Source organism: Argiope bruennichi, chromosome 1, assembly GCF_947563725.1.
Source record: "Argiope bruennichi chromosome 1, qqArgBrue1.1, whole genome shotgun sequence".
Lineage (NCBI taxonomy): Eukaryota > Metazoa > Arthropoda > Arachnida > Araneae > Araneidae > Argiope > Argiope bruennichi.
The window spans coordinates 900,520-921,563 of record NC_079151.1 but is presented as its reverse complement, the minus strand read 5'-3'; positions in this window follow the sequence as shown (position 1 = coordinate 921,563).

The window sequence follows — 21,044 nt, the reverse complement described above, 5'->3', positions numbered from 1 at the left end:
CCAGAATGACACCACGTTAAAACTTTTAGTGGATAATCATAATGAGAGTCTTAGACAATTCAGACGCGCTGCGAGTACGAAGCTTCGTGGCCAGATCGGCAGCACAAGCCACCTAGTTTTGCTGGTCTTCAGTTCGAGTCTCGAAACTGAGAACTTTTTCAATATATTTTTCTTTTCATTTTTTTTAGATATTTTTATCCTTTATTCCCACACTTACTACGAACTTTTCCAAATCTTATACTACTAAAATAAAATTTTATGTCAAAATATTTCTATATTCAAGAGAAATTTTAGGAGTCGAGTTCACGCACATGCGCAGAATTCATTCCTATTCAAAACATTGTGCTTTTAGACCAGAATGACACCACGTTAAAACTTCTAGTGGATAATCATAATGAGAGTCTTAGACCATTCAGACGCGCTGCGGGTACGAAGCCTCGTGGCCAGATCGGCAGCACGAGCCATCTAGTTTTGCTGGTCTTCAGTTCGAGTCTCGAAACTTAGAACTTTTTAAATATATTTTTCTTTTCTTTTTTTTACATTTTTTTAGATATCTTTATCCTTTAATCCCACACTTACTACGAACTTTTCCAAATCTTATACTACTAAAATAAAATTTTATGTCAAAATATTTCTATATTCAAGAGAAATTTTAGAAGTCGAGTTCGCGCACATGCGCAGAATTCATTCCTATTCAAAACATTGTGCTTTTAGACCAGAATGACACCACGTTAAATTTTTTAGTGGATAATCATTATGAGAGTCTTAGACCATTCAGACGCGCTGCGGATACGAAGCTTCGTGGCCAGATCGGCAGCACGAGCCATCTAGTTTTGCTGGTCTTCAGTTCGAGTCTCGAAACTGAGAACTTTTTAAATATATTTTTCTTTTCTTTTTTTTACATTTTTCTTAGATATTTTTATCCTTTATTCCCACACTTACTACGAACTTTTCCAAATCTTATACTACTAAAATAAAATTTTATGTCAAAACATTTCTATATTCAAGAGAAATTTTAGGAGTCGAGTTCACGCACATACGCAGAATTCATTCCTATTCAAAACATTGTGCTTTTAGACCAGAATGACACCACGTTAAAACTTTTAGTGGATAATCATAATGAGAGTCTTAGACCATTCAGACACGCTGCTGGTACGAAGCTTCGTTTCTAGATCGGCAGCACGAGCCATCTAGTTTTGCTGGTCTTCAGTTCGAGTCTCGAAACTGAGAACTTTTTGAATATATTTTTCTTTTCTTTTTTTTTAAATTTTTTTATATATTTTTATCCTTTAATCCCACACTTACTATGAACTTTTCCAAATCTTATACTACTAAAATAAAATTTTATGTCAAAATATTTTTATATTCAAGAGAAATTTTAAGAGTCGAGTTCACGCACATGCGCAGAATTCATTCCTATTCAAAACATTGTGCTTTTAGACCAGAATGACACCACGTTAAAACTTTTAGTGGATAATCATAATAAGAGTCTTAGACCATTCAGACGCGCTGCGGGTACGAAGCTTCGTGGCCAGATCGGCAGCACGAGCCATCTAGTTTTGCTGGTCTTCAGTTCGAGTCTCGAAACTGAGAACTTTTTAAATATATTTTTCTTTTCTTTTTTTTACATTTTTTTAGATATTTTTATCCTTTATTCCCACACTTACTACGAACTTTTCGAAATCTTATACTAGTAAAATAAAATTTTATGTCAAAATATTTCTATATTCAAGAGAAATTTTAGGAGTCGAGTTCATGCACATGCGCATAATTCAGTCCTATTCAAAACATTGTGCTTTTAGACCAGAATGACACCACGTTAAAACTTTTAGTGGATAAACATAATGAGAGTCTTAGACCATTCAGACACGCTGCTGGTACGAAGCCTCGTTTCTAGATCGGCAGCACGAGCCATCTAGTTTTGCTGGTCTTCAGTTCGAGTCTCGAAACTGAGAACTTTTTGAATATATTTTTTTTTTTTTTTAAATTTTTTTATATATTTTTATCCTTTAATCCCACACTTACTATGAACTTTTCCAAATCTTATACTACTAAAATAAAATTTTATGTCAAAATATTTTTATATTCAAGAGAAATTTTAAGAGTCGAGTTCACGCACATGCGCAGAATTCATTCCTATTCAAAACATTGTGCTTTTAGACCAGAATGACACCACGTTAAAACTTTTAGTGGATAATCATAATAAGAGTCTTAGACCATTCAGACGCGCTGCGGGTACGAAGCTTCGTGGCCAGATCGGCAGCACGAGCCATCTAGTTCTGCTGGTCTTCAGTTCGAGTCTCGAAACTGAGAACTTTTTAAATATATTTTTCTTTTCTTTTTTTTACATTTTTTTTAGATATTTTTATCCTTTATTCCCACACTTACTACGAACTTTTCGAAATCTTATACTAGTAAAATAAAATTTTATGTCAAAATATTTCTATATTCAAGAGAAATTTTAGGAGTCGAGTTCATGCACATGCGCATAATTCAGTCCTATTCAAAACATTGTGCTTTTAGACCAGAATGACACCACGTTAAAACTTTTAGTGGATAAACATAATGAGAGTCTTAGACCATTCAGACACGCTGCTGGTACGAAGCCTCGTTTCTAGATCGGCAGCACGAGCCATCTAGTTTTGCTGGTCTTCAGTTCGAGTCTTGAAACTGAGAACTTTTTGAATATATTTTTCTTTTCTTTTTTTTAAAATTTTTTTATATATTTTTATCCTTTAATCCCACACTTACTATGAACTTTTCCAAATCTTATACTACTAAAATAAAATTTTATGTCAAAATATTTTTATATTCAAGAGAAATTTCAAGAGTCGAGTTCACGCACATGCGCAGAATTCATTCCTATTCAAAACATTGTGCTTTTAGACCAGAATGACACCACGTTAAAACTTTTAGTGGATAATCATAATAAGAGTCTTAGACCATTCAGACGCGCTGCGGGTACGAAGCTTCGTGGCCAGATCGGCAGCACGAGCCATCTAGTTTTGCTGGTCTTCAGTTCGAGTCTCGAAACTGAGAACTTTTTAAATATATTTTTCTTTTCTTTTTTTTACATTTTTTTTAGATATTTTTATCCTTTATTCCCACACTTACTACGAACTTTTCCAAATCTTATACTAGTAAAATAAAATTTTATGTCAAAATATTTCTATATTCAAGAGAAATTTTAGGAGTCGAGTTCATGCACATGCGCATAATTCAGTCCTATTCAAAACATTGTGCTTTTAGACCAGAATGACACCACGTTAAAACTTTTAGTGGATAAACATAATGAGAGTCTTAGACCATTCAGACGCGCTGCGGGTACGAAGCTTCGTGGCCAGATCGGCAGCACGAGCCATCTAGTTTTGCTGGTCTTCAGTTCGAGTCTCGAAACTGAGAACTTTTTGAATATATTTTTCTTTTCTTTTTTTTTACAATTTTTTTATATATTTTTATCCTTTAATCCCACACTTACTACGAACTTTTCGAAATCTTATACTACTAAAATAAAATTTTATGTCAAAATATTTCTATATTCAAGAGAAATTTTAAGAGTCGAGTTCACGCACATGCGCAGAATTCATTCCCATTCAAAACATTGTGCTTTTAGACCAGAATGACACCACGTTAAAACTTTTAGTGGATAATCATAATGAGAGTCTTAGACCATTCAGACGCGCTGCGGGTACGAAGCCTCGTGGCCAGATCGGCAGCACGAGCCATCTAGTTTTGCTGGTCTTCAGTTCGAGTCTCGAAACTGAGAACTTTTTAAATATATTTTTCTTTTCTTTTTTTTACATTTTTCTTAGATATTTTTATCCTTTATTCCCACACTTACTACGAACTTTTCCAAATCTTATACTACTAAAATAAAATTTTATGTCAAAATATTTCTATATTCAAGATAAATATTAGAAGTCGAGTTCACGCACATGCGCAGAATTCATTCCTATTCAAAACATTGGGCTTTTAGAAGAGAATGACACCACGTTAAAACTTTTAATGGATAATCATAATGAGAGTCTTAGACCATTCAGACGCGCTGCGGGTACGAAGCTTCGTGGCCAGATCGGCAGCACGAGCCATCTAGTTTTGCTGGTCTTCAGTTCGAGTCTCGAAACTGAGAACTTTTTAAATATATTTTTCTTTTCTTTTTTTTACATTTTTTTAGATATCTTTATCCTTTAATCCCACACTTACTACGAACTTTTCCAAATCTTATACTACTAAAATAAAATTTTATGTCAAAATATTTCTATATTCAAGAGAAATTTTAGAAGTCGAGTTCGCGCACATGCGCAGAATTCATTCCTATTCAAAACATTGTGCTTTTAGACCAGAATGACACCACGTTAAATTTTTTAGTGGATAATCATTATGAGAGTCTTAGACCATTCAGACGCGCTGCGGGTACGAAGCTTCGTGGCCAGATCGGCAGCACGAGCCATCTAGTTTTGCTGGTCTTCAGTTCGAGTCTCGAAACTGAGAACTTTTTAAATATATTTTTCTTTTCTTTTTTTTACATTTTTTTTAGATATTTTTATCCTTTATTCCCACACTTACTACGAACTTTTCCAAATGTTATACTAGTAAAATAAAATTTTATGTCAAAATATTTCTATATTCAAGAGAAATTTTAGGAGTCGAGTTCATGCACATGCGCATAATTCAGTCCTATTCAAAACATTGTGCTTTTAGACCAGAATGACACCACGTTAAAACTTTTAGTGGATAAACATAATGAGAGTCTTAGACCATTCAGACGCGCTGCGGGTACGAAGCTTCGTGGCCAGATCGGCAGCACGAGCCATCTAGTTTTGCTGGTCTTCAGTTCGAGTCTCGAAACTGAGAACTTTTTGAATATATTTTTCTTTTCTTTTTTTTTACAATTTTTTTATATATTTTTATCCTTTAATCCCACACTTACTACGAACTTTTCGAAATCTTATAATACTAAAATAAAATTTTATGTCAAAATATTTCTATATTCAAGAGAAATTTTAAGAGTCGAGTTCACGCACATGCGCAGAATTCATTCCCATTCAAAACATTGTGCTTTTAGACCAGAATGACACCACGTTAAAACTTTTAGTGGATAATCATAATGAGAGTCTTAGACCATTCAGACGCGCTGCGGGTACGAAACCTCGTGGCCAGATCGGCAGCACGAGCCATCTAGTTTTGCTGGTCTTCAGTTCGAGTCTCGAAACTGAGAACTTTTTAAATATATTTTTCTTTTCTTTTTTTTACATTTTTCTTAGATATTTTTATCCTTTATTCCCACATTTACTACGAACTTTTCCAAATCTTATACTACTAAAATAAAATTTTATGTCAAAATATTTCTATATTCAAGATAAATATTAGAAGTCGAGTTCACGCACATGCGCAGAATTCATTCCTATTCAAAACATTGGGCTTTTAGACCAGAATGACACCACGTTAAAACTTTTAATGGATAATCATAATGAGAGTCTTAGACCATTCAGACGCGCTGCGGGTACGAAGCTTCGTGGCCAGATCGGCAGCACGAGCCATCTAGTTTTGCTGGTCTTCAGTTCGAGTCTCGAAACTGAGAACTTTTTAAATATATTTTTCTTTTCTTTTTTTTACATTTTTCTTAGATATTTTTATCCTTTATTCCCACACTTACTACGAACTTTTCCAATCTTATACTACTAAAATAAAATTTTATGTCAAAACATTTCTATATTCAATAGAAATTTTAGGAGTCGAGTTCACGCACATACGCAGAATTCATTCCTATTCAAAACATTGTGCTTTTAGACCAGAATGACACCACGTTAAAACTTTTAGTGGATAATCATAATGAGAGTCTTAGACCATTCAGACACGCTGCTGGTACGAAGCTTCGTTTCTAGATCGGCAGCACGAGCCATCTAGTTTTGCTGGTCTTCAGTTCGAGTCTCGAAATTGAGAACTTTTTGAATATATTTTTCTTTTCTTTTTTTTTACAATTTTTTTATATATTTTTATCCTTTAATCCCACACTTACTACGAACTTTTCGAAATCTTATACTACTAAAATAAAATTTTATGTCAAAATATTTCTATATTCAAGAGAAATTTTAAGAGTCGAGTTCACGCACATGCGCAGAATTCATTCCCATTCAAAACATTGTGCTTTTAGACCAGAATGATACCACGTTAAAACTTTTAGTGGATAATCATAATGTGAGTCTTAGACCATTCAGACGCGGTGCGGGTACGACGCTTCGTGGCCAGATCGGCAGCGCGAGCCATCTAGATTTGCTGGTCTTCAGTTCGAGTCTCGAAACTGAGAACTATTTAAATATATTTTTCTTTTCTTTTTTTTACATTTTTTTAGATATTTTTATCCATTTTTCCCACACTTACTAAAAATTTTCCAAATCTTATACTACTAAAATAAAATTTTATGTCAAAATATTTCTATATTCAAGAGACATTTTGGGAGTCGAGCTCACGCACATGCGCAGAATTCATTCCTATTCAAAACATTGTGCTTTTAGACCAGAATGACACCACGTTAAAACTTTTAGTGGATAATCATAATGAGAGTCTTAGACAATTCAGACGCGCTGCGGGTACGAAGCTTCGTGGCCAGATCGGCAGCACAAGCCACCTAGTTTTGCTGGTCTTCAGTTCGAGTCTCGAAACTGAGAACTTTCTCAATATATTTTTCTTTTCATTTTTTTTAGATATTTTTATCCTTTATTCCCACACTTACTACGAACTTTTCCAAATCTGATACTACTAAAATAAAATTTTATGTCAAAATATTTCTATATTCAAGAGAAATTTTAAGAGTCGAGTTCACGCACATGCGCAGAATTCATTCCCATTCAAAACATTGTGCTTTTAGACCAGAATGACACCACGTTAAAACTTCTAGTGGATAATCATAATGAGAGTCTTAGACCATTCAGACGCGCTGCGGGTACGAAGCCTCGTGGCCAGATCGGCAGCACGAGCCATCTAGTTTTGCTGGTCTTCAGTTCGAGTCTCGAAACTTAGAACTTTTTAAATATATTTTTCTTTTCTTTTTTTTACATTTTTTTAGATATCTTTATCCTTTAATCCCACACTTACTACGAACTTTTCCAAATCTTATACTACTAAAATAAAATTTTATGTCAAAATATTTCTATATTAAAGAGAAATTTTAAGAGTCGAGTTCACGCACATGCGCAGAATTCATTCCCATTCAAAACATTGTGCTTTTAGACCAGAATGATACCACGTTAAAACTTTTAGTGGATAATCATAATGTGAGTCTTAGACCATTCAGACGCGGTGCGGGTACGACGCTTCGTGGCCAGATCGGCAGCGCGAGCCATCTAGATTTGCTGGTCTTCAGTTCGAGTCTCGAAACTGAGAACTTTTTAAATATATTTTTCTTTTCTTTTTTTTACATTTTTTTAGATATTTTTATCCATTTTTCCCACACTTACTAAAAATTTTCCAAATCTTATACTACTAAAATAAAATTTTATGTCAAAATATTTCTATATTCAAGAGACATTTTGGGAGTCGAGCTCACGCACATGCGCAGAATTCATTCCTATTCAAAACATTGTGCTTTTAGACCAGAATGACACCACGTTAAAACTTTTAGTGGATAATCATAATGAGAGTCTTAGACAATTCAGACGCGCTGCGAGTACGAAGCTTCGTGGCCAGATCGGCAGCACAAGCCACCTAGTTTTGCTGGTCTTCAGTTCGAGTCTCGAAACTGAGAACTTTTTCAATATATTTTTCTTTTCATTTTTTTTAGATATTTTTATCCTTTATTCCCACACTTACTACGAACTTTTCCAAATCTTATACTACTAAAATAAAATTTTATGTCAAAATATTTCTATATTCAAGAGAAATTTTAGGAGTCGAGTTCACGCACATGCGCAGAATTCATTCCTATTCAAAACATTGTGCTTTTAGACCAGAATGACACCACGTTAAAACTTCTAGTGGATAATCATAATGAGAGTCTTAGACCATTCAGACGCGCTGCGGGTACGAAGCCTCGTGGCCAGATCGGCAGCACGAGCCATCTAGTTTTGCTGGTCTTCAGTTCGAGTCTCGAAACTTAGAACTTTTTAAATATATTTTTCTTTTCTTTTTTTTACATTTTTTTAGATATCTTTATCCTTTAATCCCACACTTACTACGAACTTTTCCAAATCTTATACTACTAAAATAAAATTTTATGTCAAAATATTTCTATATTCAAGAGAAATTTTAGAAGTCGAGTTCGCGCACATGCGCAGAATTCATTCCTATTCAAAACATTGTGCTTTTAGACCAGAATGACACCACGTTAAATTTTTTAGTGGATAATCATTATGAGAGTCTTAGACCATTCAGACGCGCTGCGGATACGAAGCTTCGTGGCCAGATCGGCAGCACGAGCCATCTAGTTTTGCTGGTCTTCAGTTCGAGTCTCGAAACTGAGAACTTTTTAAATATATTTTTCTTTTCTTTTTTTTACATTTTTCTTAGATATTTTTATCCTTTATTCCCACACTTACTACGAACTTTTCCAAATCTTATACTACTAAAATAAAATTTTATGTCAAAACATTTCTATATTCAAGAGAAATTTTAGGAGTCGAGTTCACGCACATACGCAGAATTCATTCCTATTCAAAACATTGTGCTTTTAGACCAGAATGACACCACGTTAAAACTTTTAGTGGATAATCATAATGAGAGTCTTAGACCATTCAGACACGCTGCTGGTACGAAGCTTCGTTTCTAGATCGGCAGCACGAGCCATCTAGTTTTGCTGGTCTTCAGTTCGAGTCTCGAAACTGAGAACTTTTTGAATATATTTTTCTTTTCTTTTTTTTTAAATTTTTTGATATATTTTTATCCTTTAATCCCACACTTACTATGAACTTTTCCAAATCTTATACTACTAAAATAAAATTTTATGTCAAAATATTTTTATATTCAAGAGAAATTTTAAGAGTCGAGTTCACGCACATGCGCAGAATTCATTCCTATTCAAAACATTGTGCTTTTAGACCAGAATGACACCACGTTAAAACTTTTAGTGGATAATCATAATAAGAGTCTTAGACCATTCAGACGCGCTGCGGGTACGAAGCTTCGTGGCCAGATCGGCAGCACGAGCCATCTAGTTTTGCTGGTCTTCAGTTCGAGTCTCGAAACTGAGAACTTTTTAAATATATTTTTCTTTTCTTTTTTTTACATTTTTTTAGATATTTTTATCCTTTATTCCCACACTTACTACGAACTTTTCGAAATCTTATACTAGTAAAATAAAATTTTATGTCAAAATATTTCTATATTCAAGAGAAATTTTAGGAGTCGAGTTCATGCACATGCGCATAATTCAGTCCTATTCAAAACATTGTGCTTTTAGACCAGAATGACACCACGTTAAAACTTTTAGTGGATAAACATAATGAGAGTCTTAGACCATTCAGACACGCTGCTGGTACGAAGCCTCGTTTCTAGATCGGCAGCACGAGCCATCTAGTTTTGCTGGTCTTCAGTTCGAGTCTCGAAACTGAGAACTTTTTGAATATATTTTTTTTTTTTTAAATTTTTTTATATATTTTTATCCTTTAATCCCACACTTACTATGAACTTTTCCAAATCTTATACTACTAAAATAAAATTTTATGTCAAAATATTTTTATATTCAAGAGAAATTTTAAGAGTCGAGTTCACGCACATGCGCAGAATTCATTCCTATTCAAAACATTGTGCTTTTAGACCAGAATGACACCACGTTAAAACTTTTAGTGGATAATCATAATAAGAGTCTTAGACCATTCAGACGCGCTGCGGGTACGAAGCTTCGTGGCCAGATCGGCAGCACGAGCCATCTAGTTCTGCTGGTCTTCAGTTCGAGTCTCGAAACTGAGAACTTTTTAAATATATTTTTCTTTTCTTTTTTTTACATTTTTTTTAGATATTTTTATCCTTTATTCCCACACTTACTACGAACTTTTCGAAATCTTATACTAGTAAAATAAAATTTTATGTCAAAATATTTCTATATTCAAGAGAAATTTTAGGAGTCGAGTTCATGCACATGCGCATAATTCAGTCCTATTCAAAACATTGTGCTTTTAGACCAGAATGACACCACGTTAAAACTTTTAGTGGATAAACATAATGAGAGTCTTAGACCATTCAGACACGCTGCTGGTACGAAGCCTCGTTTCTAGATCGGCAGCACGAGCCATCTAGTTTTGCTGGTCTTCAGTTCGAGTCTTGAAACTGAGAACTTTTTGAATATATTTTTCTTTTCTTTTTTTTAAAATTTTTTTATATATTTTTATCCTTTAATCCCACACTTACTATGAACTTTTCCAAATCTTATACTACTAAAATAAAATTTTATGTCAAAATATTTTTATATTCAAGAGAAATTTCAAGAGTCGAGTTCACGCACATGCGCAGAATTCATTCCTATTCAAAACATTGTGCTTTTAGACCAGAATGACACCACGTTAAAACTTTTAGTGGATAATCATAATAAGAGTCTTAGACCATTCAGACGCGCTGCGGGTACGAAGCTTCGTGGCCAGATCGGCAGCACGAGCCATCTAGTTTTGCTGGTCTTCAGTTCGAGTCTCGAAACTGAGAACTTTTTAAATATATTTTTCTTTTCTTTTTTTTACATTTTTTTTAGATATTTTTATCCTTTATTCCCACACTTACTACGAACTTTTCCAAATCTTATACTAGTAAAATAAAATTTTATGTCAAAATATTTCTATATTCAAGAGAAATTTTAGGAGTCGAGTTCATGCACATGCGCATAATTCAGTCCTATTCAAAACATTGTGCTTTTAGACCAGAATGACACCACGTTAAAACTTTTAGTGGATAAACATAATGAGAGTCTTAGACCATTCAGACGCGCTGCGGGTACGAAGCTTCGTGGCCAGATCGGCAGCACGAGCCATCTAGTTTTGCTGGTCTTCAGTTCGAGTCTCGAAACTGAGAACTTTTTGAATATATTTTTCTTTTCTTTTTTTTTACAATTTTTTTATATATTTTTATCCTTTAATCCCACACTTACTACGAACTTTTCGAAATCTTATACTACTAAAATAAAATTTTATGTCAAAATATTTCTATATTCAAGAGAAATTTTAAGAGTCGAGTTCACGCACATGCGCAGAATTCATTCCCATTCAAAACATTGTGCTTTTAGACCAGAATGACACCACGTTAAAACTTTTAGTGGATAATCATAATGAGAGTCTTAGACCATTCAGACGCGCTGCGGGTACGAAGCCTCGTGGCCAGATCGGCAGCACGAGCCATCTAGTTTTGCTGGTCTTCAGTTCGAGTCTCGAAACTGAGAACTTTTTAAATATATTTTTCTTTTCTTTTTTTTACATTTTTCTTAGATATTTTTATCCTTTATTCCCACACTTACTACGAACTTTTCCAAATCTTATACTACTAAAATAAAATTTTATGTCAAAATATTTCTATATTCAAGATAAATATTAGAAGTCGAGTTCACGCACATGCGCAGAATTCATTCCTATTCAAAACATTGGGCTTTTAGAAGAGAATGACACCACGTTAAAACTTTTAATGGATAATCATAATGAGAGTCTTAGACCATTCAGACGCGCTGCGGGTACGAAGCTTCGTGGCCAGATCGGCAGCACGAGCCATCTAGTTTTGCTGGTCTTCAGTTCGAGTCTCGAAACTGAGAACTTTTTAAATATATTTTTCTTTTCTTTTTTTTACATTTTTTTAGATATCTTTATCCTTTAATCCCACACTTACTACGAACTTTTCCAAATCTTATACTACTAAAATAAAATTTTATGTCAAAATATTTCTATATTCAAGAGAAATTTTAGAAGTCGAGTTCGCGCACATGCGCAGAATTCATTCCTATTCAAAACATTGTGCTTTTAGACCAGAATGACACCACGTTAAATTTTTTAGTGGATAATCATTATGAGAGTCTTAGACCATTCAGACGCGCTGCGGGTACGAAGCTTCGTGGCCAGATCGGCAGCACGAGCCATCTAGTTTTGCTGGTCTTCAGTTCGAGTCTCGAAACTGAGAACTTTTTAAATATATTTTTCTTTTCTTTTTTTTACATTTTTTTTAGATATTTTTATCCTTTATTCCCACACTTACTACGAACTTTTCCAAATGTTATACTAGTAAAATAAAATTTTATGTCAAAATATTTCTATATTCAAGAGAAATTTTAGGAGTCGAGTTCATGCACATGCGCATAATTCAGTCCTATTCAAAACATTGTGCTTTTAGACCAGAATGACACCACGTTAAAACTTTTAGTGGATAAACATAATGAGAGTCTTAGACCATTCAGACGCGCTGCGGGTACGAAGCTTCGTGGCCAGATCGGCAGCACGAGCCATCTAGTTTTGCTGGTCTTCAGTTCGAGTCTCGAAACTGAGAACTTTTTGAATATATTTTTCTTTTCTTTTTTTTTACAATTTTTTTATATATTTTTATCCTTTAATCCCACACTTACTACGAACTTTTCGAAATCTTATAATACTAAAATAAAATTTTATGTCAAAATATTTCTATATTCAAGAGAAATTTTAAGAGTCGAGTTCACGCACATGCGCAGAATTCATTCCCATTCAAAACATTGTGCTTTTAGACCAGAATGACACCACGTTAAAACTTTTAGTGGATAATCATAATGAGAGTCTTAGACCATTCAGACGCGCTGCGGGTACGAAACCTCGTGGCCAGATCGGCAGCACGAGCCATCTAGTTTTGCTGGTCTTCAGTTCGAGTCTCGAAACTGAGAACTTTTTAAATATATTTTTCTTTTCTTTTTTTTACATTTTTCTTAGATATTTTTATCCTTTATTCCCACACTTACTACGAACTTTTCCAAATCTTATACTACTAAAATAAAATTTTATGTCAAAATATTTCTATATTCAAGATAAATATTAGAAGTCGAGTTCACGCACATGCGCAGAATTCATTCCTATTCAAAACATTGGGCTTTTAGACCAGAATGACACCACGTTAAAACTTTTAATGGATAATCATAATGAGAGTCTTAGACCATTCAGACGCGCTGCGGGTACGAAGCTTCGTGGCCAGATCGGCAGCACGAGCCATCTAGTTTTGCTGGTCTTCAGTTCGAGTCTCGAAACTGAGAACTTTTTAAATATATTTTTCTTTTCTTTTTTTTACATTTTTCTTAGATATTTTTATCCTTTATTCCCACACTTACTACGAACTTTTCCAATCTTATACTACTAAAATAAAATTTTATGTCAAAACATTTCTATATTCAATAGAAATTTTAGGAGTCGAGTTCACGCACATACGCAGAATTCATTCCTATTCAAAACATTGTGCTTTTAGACCAGAATGACACCACGTTAAAACTTTTAGTGGATAATCATAATGAGAGTCTTAGACCATTCAGACACGCTGCTGGTACGAAGCTTCGTTTCTAGATCGGCAGCACGAGCCATCTAGTTTTGCTGGTCTTCAGTTCGAGTCTCGAAATTGAGAACTTTTTGAATATATTTTTCTTTTCTTTTTTTTAAAATTTTTTTATATATTTTTATCCTTTAATCCCATACTTACTATGAACTTTTCCAAATCTTATACTACTAAAATAAAATTTTATGTCAAAATATTTTTATATTCAAGAGAAATTTTAAGAGTCGAGTTCACGCACATGCGCAGAATTCATTCCTATTCAAAACATTGTGCTTTTAGACCAGAATGACACCACGTTAAAACTTTTAGTGGATAATCATAATAAGAGTCTTAGACCATTCAGACGCGCTGCGGGTTCGAAGCTTCGTGGCCAGATCGGCAGCACGAGCCATCTAGTTTTGCTGGTCTTCAGTTCGAGTCTCGAAACTGAGAACTTTTTAAATATATTTTTCTTTTCTTTTTTTTACATTTTTTTTAGATATTTTTATCCTTTATTCCCACACTTACTACGAACTTTTCCAAATCTTATACTAGTAAAATAAAATTTTATGTCAAAATATTTCTATATTCAAGAGAAATTTTAGGAGTCGAGTTCATGCACATGCGCATAATTCAGTCCTATTCAAAACATTGTGCTTTTAGACCAGAATGACACCACGTTAAAACTTTTAGTGGATAAACATAATGAGAGTCTTAGACCATTCAGACGCGCTGCGGGTACGAAGCTTCGTGGCCAGATCGGCAGCACGAGCCATCTAGTTTTGCTGGTCTTCAGTTCGAGTCTCGAAACTGAGAACTTTTTAATTATATTTTTCTTTTCTTTTTTTTACATTTTTCTTAGATATTTTTATCCTTTATTCCCACACTTACTACGAACTTTTCCAAATCTTATACTACTAAAATAAAATTTTATGTCAAAACATTTCTATATTCAAGAGAAATTTTAGGAGTAGAGTTCACGCACATACGCAGAATTCATTCCTATTCAAAACATTGTGCTTTTAGACCAGAATGACACCACGTTAAAACTTTTAGTGGATAATCATAATGAGAGTCTTAGACCATTCAGACACGCTGCGGGTACGAAGCTTCGTTTCTAGATCGGCAGCACGAGCCATCTAGTTTTGCTGGTCTTCAGTTCGAGTCTCGAAACTGAGAACTTTTTAAATATATTTTTCTTCTCTTTTTTTTACATTTTTTTTTAGATATTTTTATCCTTTATTCCCACACTTACTACGAACGTTTGCTAAACTTATACTACTAAAATAAAATTTTATGTCAAAATATTTCTATATTCAAGAGAAATTTTAGGAGTCGAGTTCATGCACATGCGCATAATTCAGTCCTATTCAAAACATTGTGCTTTTAGACCAGAATGACACCACGTTAAAACTTTTAGTGGATAAACATAATGAGAGTCTAAGACCATTCAGACGCGCTGCGGGTACGAAGCTTCGTGGCCAGATCGGCAGCACGAGCCATCTAGTTTTGCTGGTCTTCAGTTCGAGTCTCGAAACTAAGAACTTTTTGAATATATTTTTCTTTTCTTTTTTTTAAATTTTTTTTATATATTTTTATCCTTTAATCCCACACTTACTATGAACTTTTCCAAATCTTATACTACTAAAATAAAATTTTATGTCAAAATATTTTTATATTCAAGAGAAATTTTAAGAGTCGAGTTCACGCACATGCGCAGAATTCATTCCTATTCAAAACATTGTGCTTTTAGACCAGAATGACACCACGTTAAAACTTTTAGTGGATAATCATAATGAGAGTCTTAGACCATTCAGACGCGCTGCGGGTACGAAGCTTCGTGGCCAGATCGGCAGCACGAGCCATCTAGTTTTGCTGGTCTTCAGTTCGAGTCTCGAAACTGAGAACTTTTTAAATATATTTTTCTTTTCTTTTTTTTACATTTTTTTTAGATATTTTTATCCTTTATTCCCACACTTACTACGAACTTTTGCAAATCTTATACTAGTAAAATAAAATTTTATGTCAAAATATTTCTATATTCAAGAGAAATTTTAGGAGTCGAGTTCATGCACATGCGCATAATTCAGTCCTATTCAAAACATTGCGCTTTTAGACCAGAATGACACCACGTTAAAACTTTTAGTGGATAAACATAATGAGAGTCTTAGACCATTCAGACGCGCTGCGGGTACGAAGCTTCGTGGCCAGATCGGCAGCACGAGCCATCTAGTTTTGCTGGTCTTCAGTTCGAGTCTCGAAACTGAGAACTTTTTGAATATATTTTTCTTTTCTTTTTTTTTACAATTTTTTTATATATTTTTATCCTTTAATCCCACACTTACTACGAACTTTTCGAAATCTTATACTACTAAAATAAAATTTTATGTCAAAATATTTCTATATTCAAGAGAAATTTTAAGAGTCGATTTCACGCACATGCGCAGAATTCATTCCTATTCAAAACATTGTGCTTTTAGACCAGAATGACACCACGTTAAAACTTTTAGTGGATAATCATAATGAGAGTCTTAGACCATTCAGACGCGCTGCGGGTACGAAGCTTCGTGGCCAGATCGGCAGCACGAGCCATCTAGTTTTGCTGGTCTTCAGTTCGAGTCTCGAAACTGAGAACTTTTTAAATATATTTTTCTTTTCTTTTTTTTACATTTTTCTTAGATATTTTTATCCTTTATTCCCACACTTACTACGAACTTTTCCAAATCTTATACTACTAAAATAAAATTTTATGTCAAAATATTTCTATATTCAAGATAAATATTAGAAGTCGAGTTCACGCACATGCGCAGAATTCATTCCTATTCAAAACATTGTGCTTTTAGACCAAAATGACACCACGTTAAAACTTTTAGTGGATAATCATAATGTGAGTCTTAGACCATTCAGACGCGCTGCGGGTACGAAGCTTCGTGGCTAGATCGGCAGCACGAGCCATCTAGTTTTGCTGGTCTTCAGTTCGAGTCTCGAAACTGAGAACTTTTTGAATATATTTTTCTTTTCTTTTTTTTTACAATTTTTTTATATATTTTTATCCTTTAATCCCACACTTACTACGAACTTTTCGAAATCTTATACTACTAAAATAAAATTTTATGTCAAAATATTTCTATATTCAAGAGAAATTTTAAGAGTCGAGTTCACGCACATGCGCAGAATTCATTCCTATTCAAAACATTGTGCTTTTAGACGAGAATGACACCACGTTAAAACTTTTAGTGGATAATCATAATGAGAGTCTTAGACCATTCAGACGCGCTGCGGGTACGAAGCTTCGTGGCCAGATCGGAAGCACAAGCCATCTGGTTTTGCTGGTTTTCAGTTCGAGTCTCGAAACTGAGAACTTTTAAAATATATTTTTCTTTTCTTTTTTTTTACATTTTTCTTAGATATTTTTATCTTTTATTCCCACACTTACTACGAACTTTTCCAAATCTTATACTACTAAAATAAAATTTTATGTCAAAATATTTCTATATTCAAGAGAAATTTTAGGAGTCGAGTTCACGCACATGCGCAGAATTCATTCCCATTCAAAACATTGTGCTTTTAGACCAGAATGACACCACGTTAAAACTTTTAGTGGATAATCCTAATGTGAGTCTTAGACCATTCAGACGCGGTGCGGGTACGACGCTTCGTGGCCAGATCGGCAGCGCGAGCCATCTAGTTTTGCTGGCCTTCAGTTCGAGTCTCGAAACTGAGAACTTTTTAAATATATTTTTCTTTTCTTTTTTTTACATTTTTTTAGATATTTTTATCCTTTATTCCCACACTTACTACGAACTTTTCCAAATCTTATACTACTAAAATAAAATTTTATGTCAAAACATTTCTATATTCAAGAGAAATTTTAGGAGTCGAGTTCACGCACATACGCAGAATTCATTCCTATTCAAAACATTGTGCTTTTAGACCAGAATGACACCACGTTAAAACCTTTAGTGGATAATCATAATGAGAGTCTTAGACCATTCAGGCGCGCTGCGGGTACGAGGCTTCGTGGCCAGATCGGCAGCACGAGCCATCTAGTTTTCCTGGTCTTCAGTTCGAGTCTCGAAACTGAGAACTTTTTAAATATATTTTTCTTTTCTTTTTTTTACATTTTTTTTAGATATCTTTATCCTTTAATCCCACACTTACTATGAACTTTTCCAAATCTTATACTACTAAATTAAAATTTTATGTCAAAATATTTCTATATTCAAGAGAAATTTTAGGTGTAGAGTTCACGCACATGCGCAGAATTCATTCCTATTCAAAACATTGTGCTTTTAGACCAGAATGACACCACGTTAAAACTTTTAGTGGATAATCATAATGAGAGTCTTAGACCATTCAGACGCGCTGCGGGTACGAAGCTTCGTGGCCAGATCGGCAGCACGAGCCATCTAGTTTTGCTGGTCTTCAGTTCGAGTCTCGAAACTGAGAACTTTTTCAATATATTTTTCTTTTCTTTTTTTTACATTTTTTTTTTAGATATTTTTATCCTTTATTCCCACACTTACTACGAACTTTCCCAAATCTTATACTAGTAAAATAAAATTTTATGTCAAAATATTTCTATATTCAAGAGAAATTTTAGAAGTCGAGTTCACGCACATGCGCAGAATTCATTCCTATTCAAAACATTGTGCTTTTAGACCAGAATGACACCACGTTAAAACTTTTAGTGGATAATCATAATGAGAGTCTTAGACCATTGAGACACGTTGCGGGTACGAAGCTTCGTGGCCAGATCGGCAGCACGAGCCATCTAGTTTTGCTGGTCTTCAGTTCGAGTCTCGAAACTGAGAACTTTTTCAATATATTTTTCTTTTCTTTTTTTTACATTTTTTTAAGATATTTTTATCCTTTATTCCCACACTTACTAAAAATTTTCCAAATCTTATACTACTAAAATAAAATTTTATGTCAAAATATTTCTATATTCAAGAGAAATTTTAGCAGTCGAGTTCATGCACATGCGCAGAATTCATTCCTATTCAAAACATTGTGCTTTTAGACCAGAATGACACCACGTTAAAACTTTTAGTGGATAATCATAATGAGAGTCTTAGACCATTCAGACGCGCTGCGGGTACGAAGCTTCGTGGCCAGATCGGCAGCACGAGCCATCTAGTTTTGCTGGTCTTCAGTTCGAGTCTCGAAACTGAGAACTTTTTGAATATATTTTTCTTTTCTTTTTTTTTACAATTTTTTTATATATTTTTATCCTTTAATCCCACACTTACTACGAACTTTTCGAAATCTTATACTACTAAAATAAAATTTTATGTCAAAATATTTCTATATTCAAGAGAAATTTTAAGAGTCGAGTTCACGCACATGCGCAGAATTCATTCCTATTCAAAACATTGTGCTTTTAGACCAGAATGACACCACGTTAAAACTTTTAGTGGATAATCATAATGAGAGTCTTAGACCATTCAGACGCGCTGCGGGTACGAAGCTTCGTGGCCAGATCGGAATCACAAGCCATCTGGTTTTGCTGGTTTTCAGTTCGAGTCTCGAAACTGAGAACTTTTAAAATATATTTTTCTTTTCTTTTTTTTTACATTTTTCTTAGATATTTTTATCCTTTATTCCCACACTTACTACGAACTTTTCCAAATCTTATACTACTAAAATAAAATGTTATGTCAAAATATTTCTATATTCAAGAGAAATTTTAGGAGTCGAGTTCACGCACATGCGCAGAATTCTTTCCCATTCAAAACATTGTGCTTTTAGACCAGAATGACACCACGTTAAAACTTTTAGTGGATAATCCTAATGTGAGTCTTAGACCATTCAGACGCGGTGCGGGTACGACGCTTCGTGGCCAGATCGGCAGCGCGAGCCATCTATTTTTGCTGGCCTTCAGTTCGAGTCTCGAAACTGAGAACTTTTTAAATATATTTTTCTTTTCTTTTTTTTACATTTTTTTAGATATTTTTATCCTTTATTCCCACACTTACTAAAAATTTTCCAAATCTTATACTACTAAAATAAAATTTTATGTCAAAATATTTCTATATTCAAGAGAAATTTTAGGAGTCGAGTTCATGCACATGCGCAGAATTCATTCCTATTCAAAACATTGGGCTTTTAGACCAGAATGACACCACGTTAAAACTTTTAATGGATAATCATAATGAGAGTCTTAGACCATTCAGACGCGCTGCGGGTACGAAGCTTCGTGGCCAGATCAGCAGCACGAGCCATCTAGTTTTGCTGGTCTTCAGTTCGAGTCTCGAAACTGAGAATTTTTTAAATATATTTTTCTTTTCTTTTTTTTACATTTTTCTTAGATATTTTTATCCTTTATTCCCACACTTACTACGAACTTTTCCAAATCTTATACTACTAAAATAAAATTTTATGTCAAAACATTTCTATATTCAAGAGAAATTTTAGGAGTCGAGTTCACGCACATACGCAGAATTCATTCCTATTCAAAACATTGTGCTTTTAGACCAGAATGACACCACGTTAAAACCTTTAGTGGATAATCATAATGAGAGTCTTAGACCATTCAGGCGCGCTGCGGGTACGAAGCTTCGTGGCCAGATCGGCAGCACGAGCCATCTAGTTTTCCTGGTCTTCAGTTCGAGTCTCGAAACTGAGAACTTTTTAAATATATTTTTCTTTTCTTTTTTTTACATTTTTTTTAGATATTTTTATCCTTTATTCCCACACTTACTACGAACTTTTCCAAATCTTATACTAGTAAAATAAAATTTTATGTCAAAATATTTCTATATTCAAGAGAAATTTTAGGAGTCGAGTTCACGCACATGCGCAGAATTCATTCCTATTCAAAACATTGTGCTTTTAGACCAGAATGACACCACGTTAAAACTTTTAGTGGATAAACATAATGAGAGTCTTAGACCATTCAGACGCGCTGCGGGTACGAAGCTTCGTGGCCAGATCGGCAGCACGAGCCATCTAGTTTTTCTGGTCTTCAGTTCGAGTCTCGAAACTGAGATCTTTTTGAATATATTTTTCTTTTCTTTTTTTTTACAATTTTTTTATATATTTTTATCCTTTAATCCCACACTTACTAAAAATTTTCCAAATCTTATACTACTAAAATAAAATTTTATGTCAAAATATTTCTATATTCAAGATAAATATTAGAAGTCGAGTTCACGCACATGCGCAGAATTCATTCCTATTCAAAACATTGTGCTTTTAGACCAAAATGACACCACGTTAAAACTTTTAGTGGATAATCATAATGTGAGTCTTAGACCATTCAGACGCGGTGCGGGTACGACGCTTCGTGGCCAGATCGGCAGCGCGAGCCATCTAGTTTTGCAGGTCTTCAGTTCGAGTCTCGAAACTGAGAACTTTTTAAATATATTTTTCTTTTCTTTTTTTACATTGTTTTAGATATTTTTATCCTTTATTCCCACACTTACTAAAAATTTTCCAAATCTTATACTACTAAAATAAAATTTTATGTCAAAATATTTCTATATTCAAGAGAAATTTTAGGAGTCGAGTTCATGCACATGCGCAGAATTCATTCCTATTCAAAACATTGTGCTTTTAGACCAGAATGACACCACGTTAAAACTTTTAGTGGATAATCA